This window comes from Triturus cristatus, chromosome 3_1, assembly GCF_964204655.1.
Source record: "Triturus cristatus chromosome 3_1, aTriCri1.1, whole genome shotgun sequence".
In the NCBI taxonomy this organism is placed as follows: domain Eukaryota; kingdom Metazoa; phylum Chordata; class Amphibia; order Caudata; family Salamandridae; genus Triturus; species Triturus cristatus.
Window position 1 is genome coordinate 31,618,049 of NC_140583.1, and position 7,967 is coordinate 31,626,015.

A 7,967-nucleotide genomic window follows, 5' to 3' on the forward strand; every position below is an offset into this window, starting at 1 on the left:
AAATAGTATATTTAAACAGTTAAACCCTGCACTAATGTTCTCTTCAAAAGATAGACACACAGCACCACCATGTGGTGAACTCGGAAAAACACTTTCGGTTTAGAAACAAATATCGGTGCCAAGCACTGGCGACACCAGCACAAATTAAGTACAGATCCTGGCTGGAAGGGGGTTTCCAGGAGCTGGGTGTTCTGAATAAGGTGGAACCTTCATGACATTTGAGGAGGCTAGACACAAATTTGGTGTTGGCTGGGCTTACTTCTGACCTGTGCTATACTGGCTACAGCAGCACACTACTGATACACATGTTTCCATGGCTGAGTACAGGAGGGGGATAGACATGTATCCCTGCTCTAAAGGGCGATGTTACAAGATAGGTAACCCCGCCCCCCTATTGATAATCTGGCTCTGTGGGAGCATGATGTGGACGGGCACCCCGTTTATTGACTTGGAGTGTGCCGGGTACTCGGGTACCACAAAAAGGTGTCTAGTAATACTAGGTTCCTCCTGGTATTGGTTAAGATACTTCCCCATGCCTATCTAACCCCACTTATCCCTAATAAACTTTACCCAACATAGACGGGGAATGTCCTAAATGCAGACATTCTGCATATGACCTACTCCAGTCCATATGTACTCCATGCCCAGTGGTTGTAGGCAACTGGGCAGTGGTAACTGAGGATTTATATGCAATACTGTCGGTGAGGGTCATAAGCAGGGTCCGGTGGCTTAGTGACCAATTTAACAAGGGGAACCCCTGACAGGTAAATGCAGGTAGGAAATCATGGGAAAAAATAAAGTTCACCGAGAAAAAAACCTTTCTCTACCTATATATTTCAATATGTACACCGCATCGTCTATTTAGGCATTGACACTCTGACTGAAACAACGGGCAGACCATTGAACACGAAAGAAGAAAATATTCATTCTTAGATTTTATTTTTCATGTTATATCACGGTCAAAATGATCAGTTCCAATACAATCATATAGACACTATTTATAATAAGACATTAAAATGACAAAAAGTTTTATATACAGCAAACTGATCAAACTCAAAGAAAGGTCCCTTACCAAGTCATTCACAACACACTCTCAAACTCACACCAATATCTTACAGCACCATCAATACATACACCTCACTTATACCGACAATACCTCAAATAAACATGAAGGTCCCACATACAAAAAATTAAATATTCAATATTCAGTATATAGATATTCAATACTGTTCATAATCATACATTTTTTTTATATAATATATATAATTTCAAATACAATTTAAATCTTTAAGAAATAAACAAAGGAAGTTGTAATGGAGGGCCTCATTAAATGCGCCGACGCGCGTTTCGGTGACCACATGCTAATTCGGGTACCACCTTCCTCAGGGCGTACAAAGACCGTATGAAACGGACTAACGATGTAATGGGACCTAACGGATATAAAATAATATAAAGTGAAAATTTAAATAATACAACTCGCATTAAATACCTCATTTATTTCATTTCTCTGAAATTACTCATATCATACAATGGTCATCAGTCACGAATTTGGGGGGATTGGAAAAAAGAAGATAGTCAGAGAGGATGAAAAAAGAAAATCAGAAGGTCTAACAAATGGTGCCCAAAATGAAAAAACCTCAAACGTAATAAAAAGGCAAGAAACTGACAAATGAAGAATAAAAGTATATAAAGCAAAGATAGGGCAAAGGTGGCTCGTATATAATTAGTCAACAACATAAGTAGAGGCTAGCAGTGCATTAATTCAAATAAACGATAAGCTCATTGTCACGCTCACCTGTATAGAATGGGAGGAACTGATCAGACCATAACTGGCTAAAGGGAATCGGTCCTGATCTCCACGGGCCGTCGAAGTTCTTAATACATCAAAGCAGCTAAATAGATCAATATTGGAAAGATCTTTCGACAGCATAGTCCCTAAGCAAAGAAAGCAAACAAAACAAAAATCTGGCAGAGAAACTATTTTACCTTATTTATAAAAGCGCATGAATTAAACGAATACTGAAAAGTTGAAGAATGCTCGGGTTCCGTTGGAATGAATTGAGGGAAACACTCGAGATGTTTCGAGGAAATTCTGTGACCAGAAAAGGGCAGCTTTCTAATAGGAGCAGACACTGCAAAGCAATTACGGGTGCATATGCGCCAGATCTCATGGACTTGAAAGCCTAGCTAGAGCAAGTAATGACTCACCGCTCTGAAATGATAACAAAGGCGAAGTCTGTGATGAGCAAGATTCAGGGGCGATTGCTGCTCTTGTCTCGGGAAGCTACATACCGAAAAAACATAAATAGAGGAAAGGCATAAGTTCAAATGCTACTCTTTTATGTACGGAAAAGCCGTTCAATGCAAGGTAAAAATATCCGAAAACACATAGCTCTAAGTGTCAAGAAACAAACGGTAAAAAGACAAAGGCTTTAGTACAAGGTTACATATGTAATGGCCGCGTTTGAAAGAGCTGTTAATATGCAAACAAGCAAGTTTGATTAAAAAATTCAAGTGTATAAAGAGAACGAATGCGAGCGACGCGCCAACAATAACCGGGAGAAAATGAAAAGAAAAAAGGCAATGTACTCCGGGTTAATAATACCTGATTTGCACAAATATTATAAAACGGCCAATCGAGGAAAGCTCTGGCTATGGCATCCTTCCGATAGATGAACGGGAAAAAGGTCCGATAAACACACGTGGGATGTATATGGGCGTTTAAATAGGCCGATAAGTGGTCCCGTGGCCGCAGAAGGCATGCCATTACTCAGGCATCAATGCAAGTAGAAAATCTTTAAAGGGCCATGGTCACGAAAAAGATACATAAAGAATGAACTCGATGTGGAATTAATGAAAGAAAATATATAACAGAATCATAACGATCGTAACCGGAGGTTACATCACTTAACCGATTCAATGCAAAAGCAGAAATGAGATAAGTTCAAATGAAGAACATACCACATGAGTGCATCGAAACCAAAAAGAAAACATTTCCAAAAAGAAACAGTTGCTCAGAAACGCCTCAACCAATAAAGCTAAAATGATTTTTTTTTTTAAATGTGACACAAATTAATGGAAAACAAGAGGGCAAAACCCATCAAGCCTTTTGTAGCATTAAAGCTTGATGATGCTTGTCAATTGAAAAGTCATCAAAATAGGCAAATAAGAGTAACAGGATCAAGGTATAAAGACAAATTAACAGCGACACTAATTTCCATATAGGAAAAACGTAGAAAGCTACATTTGTAGTGTCAAGAGCAAAGGGCCAAAAACAGATAGAGATCTTACAAGATGGCATTTTCCCATGGAAGGGATTCGTTCAACCCTTTGTCCTTAGTATTAAGGACAAATATCCAATATACTTTGCGCTTCCTGCGTATATTGTTACTGTCCGGTCCTTTTTCATGGCGAATTTTTTCCAAGATCGTCCAACGAAGATCCTCCTCAGAATGTCTCTTTTTTGTCCAATGGTCTACAAGTGGGGCAGCATGCTTAGACCGTCTAATGTTGGACTTATGTTCCCCGATACGTACTCTAACCTCTCTGGCAGTTTCACCTACATAGGTGAGCAGGCAGGGGCATTGGATGGCGTAAACGCAATTTGAAGTCCTACAATTCGTCATCTCTTTCATACTTACATTGAAATCATTGATGCAAATATGATTGCCAACAATGTCGTTGGCACGTGCGTGGCATGTGCCGCACTTGTGGTTGCCATTAATGGGAGAAACTCCCTCAATGGACTTTTGTATCCAGTTCCTTTGTTCCGGTAATTTAGCCCTAACTAGCCAGTTCCTCAGATTCTTGTTTCTGCGGAACGCAAACAATGGTTTCGGCAGATGGGCTGTTTCGGTATCCAAATTTAGAAGGTGCCTTTGTGAATTGACGATCTGTCTGATTTTATTGTCTATGGGCGAATGCTTAGTGACACAAACTAGCTTATCTGTCTGATCTTGTCTCTTAGGTTGGAACATAGAGTCGCGATTGTAAAAGCGGGCTCTCTTGAGAGCATCCCTAACCATTCTGGGGGGATGTCCTCTTTGAATAAATGTCTCTTTCATGATTTCAGCATTGCAGAGATAATCATTGATGGTAGTGCAGTTTCTACGCAAGCGTAGAAACTGACTAAACGGTATTCCATCCTTCTGACTTCTCGGATGAAAGCTTTCAAAATGGAGAAGTGTGTTTCTAACCATGGGCTTGGTATATAAGGATACAGGAAGTTTAGATTCCTGGTGTTCTACCCAAACGTCAAGGAACTCTAATTTGATGGTACTCATATGGGCAGTGAACTTAAGGTTAACGTCTGCTCTATTCATCCATTCGATGAATTCATTCGAAGAGGCCCGGTCACCGGTCCAGATGAAAAAAATATCATCGATGTACCGGGACTAGTGCCGGACATTTTCAAAGAAGGGTGGCTTAGTGGACTAATGCGTTCACTGTAGGGTACTCTGCTTGACCTCATGGTCACTGATTCAAATCCTGACCGGTCCACTCAGCCTTTCATCCTTCTGTGGTCGATAAAATAAGTACCATTCAGTTGGGTAGCCAAGATACTCTTCTGGGTGAAAAATCTGATACCATTTATTGTCACTGATAGCGGTGCGGGCAAATAGTAGATGAATGAGAGAGAGAAAGAGAGAGAGAGAGAGAGAGAGAGCTGCCCATGAGCTAGATCGAAGTTGATACCTCCTGCAATAGGGCACTGCTGCGGGAATGAACTTCAAGTGCTGGCATTTGTCATTGTTGACTTGATTGTGTGAACAGAATGAATAAAATATAAATTAAAAAACAAATTAAGCACTGTTCTGTTCAGATCACACCAAACCATGTGTAAATCAGCCTTTATCGTACATAGAGATAGAAGCCTCTAGTTCAGCCTCTCTATACCACCTCTCCCACTCCTGAACCCGCCTACCCCTTCCCACTAAGCCCCCTATCTCACCAGTCCCACACTATGGAGCCCATAGGCCTGCACACCTACTCAATCAAATACCCCCCTGGCCTCTCAAAAAAGGCGGCCAAAGACTTTAAACATAGGCAGTTAAAATCTCACCCCGAAACACCAATTGCTGACACCTACTTCTCTAATAACACAGGACGCACAACTAACGACATCATTTTCTACACCAAAAGAAGAGCACAATGGCGGAAAGCCAAAAAAACTGCACACGGTCTCACATTACACATCACTCCCTCCCCGTTCTTCATAGCGAATACCACTGTCACCATCTATCATAATGGTATCATCCTCATGCAGGCCTCAAACCATAATCTTCACATTCTGGATAACATCTTCCTGATCATCAAAGCAAAGGTTGCAAGCCCCTATCCCACCACACCAACAAACCATTCCCCCAACTATCGGACTGACTCCCTATCTGATTCCGCATCTGGACTTCCCCTAGCGTTATCCCATAACAATAAAACTCCCAGCCCTGGCGTAGCCGACACCCCATTAAGCAACCTACACCTACATAATTCATATTCGGCCCCCAGCACCATCACAATTTCTCCTATACCCACCTCGCCTTATACTGGCTCTATCTCGCCCCTAGCCTTCACACACGCCCCCTCGCCTACCACTAACACTCCCCATCTCCTAAATTACACCTTCTCCCATCCCACTTATAGTACTCCCCTCTCCACTTCCATCACCATACCCAACACCCTCGCGGCTGACCGGGCCCTCATCGCTCCCCCTTCTCCCTGCACCACTCCGGATCAGCATGCAGTCCCATCTTCCCCTTCTCCCTGCACCACGAAGCGCACGGTCCCGTTGCCTTCTGCTCACATCAACACCCCCTCCCATCCCCAATGTACTCCCCTCATAGCCAATGTCGGCCAGTCTGATATACTGCCTTACATTGAACCAGTAACGTCGAAAGTGCGCATTAATACCCAGACACGTCCCCTCTCAACCACGACAAACCCTACATCAGAACACATACTGGATAGGATACTTATATCCCTTCACCAAATCAAAGAGGACATCCAAACCCTTCAAGACCTGATTCTGCAACCACACAAGCCACAAACTAAATACACTCTTCGCTCCTACATACCCTCACCCCCTCCCTTGGAACCTATGCAGACAGATGACCTGCAAAAATTGTCCTTTATCCAACCCATCCAACCCAATACCACTAGAGTCTCGAGACGACATACTTCTAGAGGTATTGTTGAAAACAACCTCAAGAGGGTACCCATCCTCCACAACCATAACACTACTCCCTTTATAACCCAGCTCAAATGTATCCTACTAAACTGTAGATCTGCATCGCGTCATGCCACGGATATAGATGACCTCATATTAACTACTGAACCCGATCTCATAATTTTGACTGAAACCTGGCTAAACAATTCCTCCACGCCCCTCTTAAACATACTAGTTCCCCCTAACTACTACATCACTAGACTTGACAGACTAGATAGACCAGGGGGTGGCATTGCCTGCATCTATAGGAACTACCTCTCGGTGAACCGCATCAACTCACCGGTGCTTTCTTCACGTGAGTACCTATGCCTAGACATCACGAGCAATAACAAGCCGCTATGCTCTCTACATTCTTTTTACCACCCTCCTGGAAACAATCCCATCTTCATCGAACAAATAATGGATATCATAGCCACAAATGTCGGACAACAAAATACGCAAATCTTCCTGGGGGACTTCAACCGCCACTGGAATGATCCGGAAGTCCCAGAGGTCAATAGCCTCAAAGCTTTTCTGTCCAACCTCAACTTGGCCCAAATATGTGATTGCCCCACCCACGAAAAGGGTTCCATCCTCGACCTAGTAATTGCCAAAACAGACTCTACCCTGCTGGAATCGATCCTCCCTTGCGACTGGTCTGACCATCACATAATTACTTTCCACATCAAGAAGGAAGTCAAGCCACTCTCTATCCAACCGATGAGAACGAAAATTTGGAAGAGGAACCTAGAAAACATCACCCCTGCCTCTCTCACAACCGCTAGTCACACCCTCACAGTCCCACTGGAGGGTCTAAAGGATGTACATGTTCTAACCAACCATTACTTTCACTCTATGAACCAGGTACTAGACAACTTAGCCCCACTACAACTGAAAAGAGCCACCGCAAAAGGATCAAACCCCTGGTATGATGGTAGGCTAAATGAAGACAGAAGAGCTCTAAGAACAGTTGAAAGACAATGGAGAGCTGCTCCATCTGCTGCCCACCTCAAATTGCTAAGAAGTAAAAGAAACTCCTACTATAGAAAGATTAGACGATCGAAAGCTGACTTCATTCGTCAACAATTAGACCAAGCCAAGAATTGTCCCAAAAGACTATTCGAAATAATCAAAGCCCAATCCAAGGGCGTCTCCCACTCCCCCCAAGCTGATCCCGAAACACTTCCCAATTGTGAGGATCTTGCATCCTTTTTCTCAACTAAGACTGAAAACTTAAAGACAGTCCTACTTAACGATCTATTATCACATACCGGCCCACAAAGGAGTGGTGCACCGACCACACCTAGTATCTCGATAATCTGCTCTACAAAGCTCGAACTCAAGAACAATGCCTCCTGGACCGACTTCAGCTTTTACAACGAAGAAGCTATTTTAAAAATGATCACAGCACTGAATCCTTCCAATCACTTCACAGACCCTCTCCCAGCAACCCATTTAAAAACCTTCACTCCACTGCTATTGCCCCTATGGACCAGGATTATAAACACTTCTCTTTCACAAAGAATCATCCCAGACATCCTCAAGGTTGGTCAGATATCCCCCATCCTGAAAAAACCATCGGCAGACCCATCTGACCTGAATAACTATCGCCCAATTTCCACCATCTCGACCCTCACCAAACTGCTAGAAAAATGTGTCCACGTGCAGCTTAGTAAGCACATAGATCAGTTCAACCTGCTCGATCAATTCCAATCAGGCTTCCGATCAGGGCACAGCACAGAATCAGCCATGACCCACATAATTG

The 7,967-nt window shown here is 43.0% G+C and overlaps 1 long non-coding RNA gene across 1 annotated transcript; it reads right to left on the reverse strand.

Annotated features, from left to right (window-relative positions):
• Positions 1 to 1,071: 1,071 nt before the first annotated feature.
• On the reverse strand, positions 1,072 to 2,286 carry LOC146859644 (uncharacterized). The gene is made up of 3 exons (XR_014979042.1): positions 2,209 to 2,286; positions 1,796 to 1,935; positions 1,072 to 1,430 (listed from the first exon to the last, which is right to left on the reverse strand). It is a non-coding gene; the product is annotated as an uncharacterized LOC146859644 (long non-coding RNA).
• Positions 2,287 to 7,967: the final 5,681 nt, after the last annotated feature.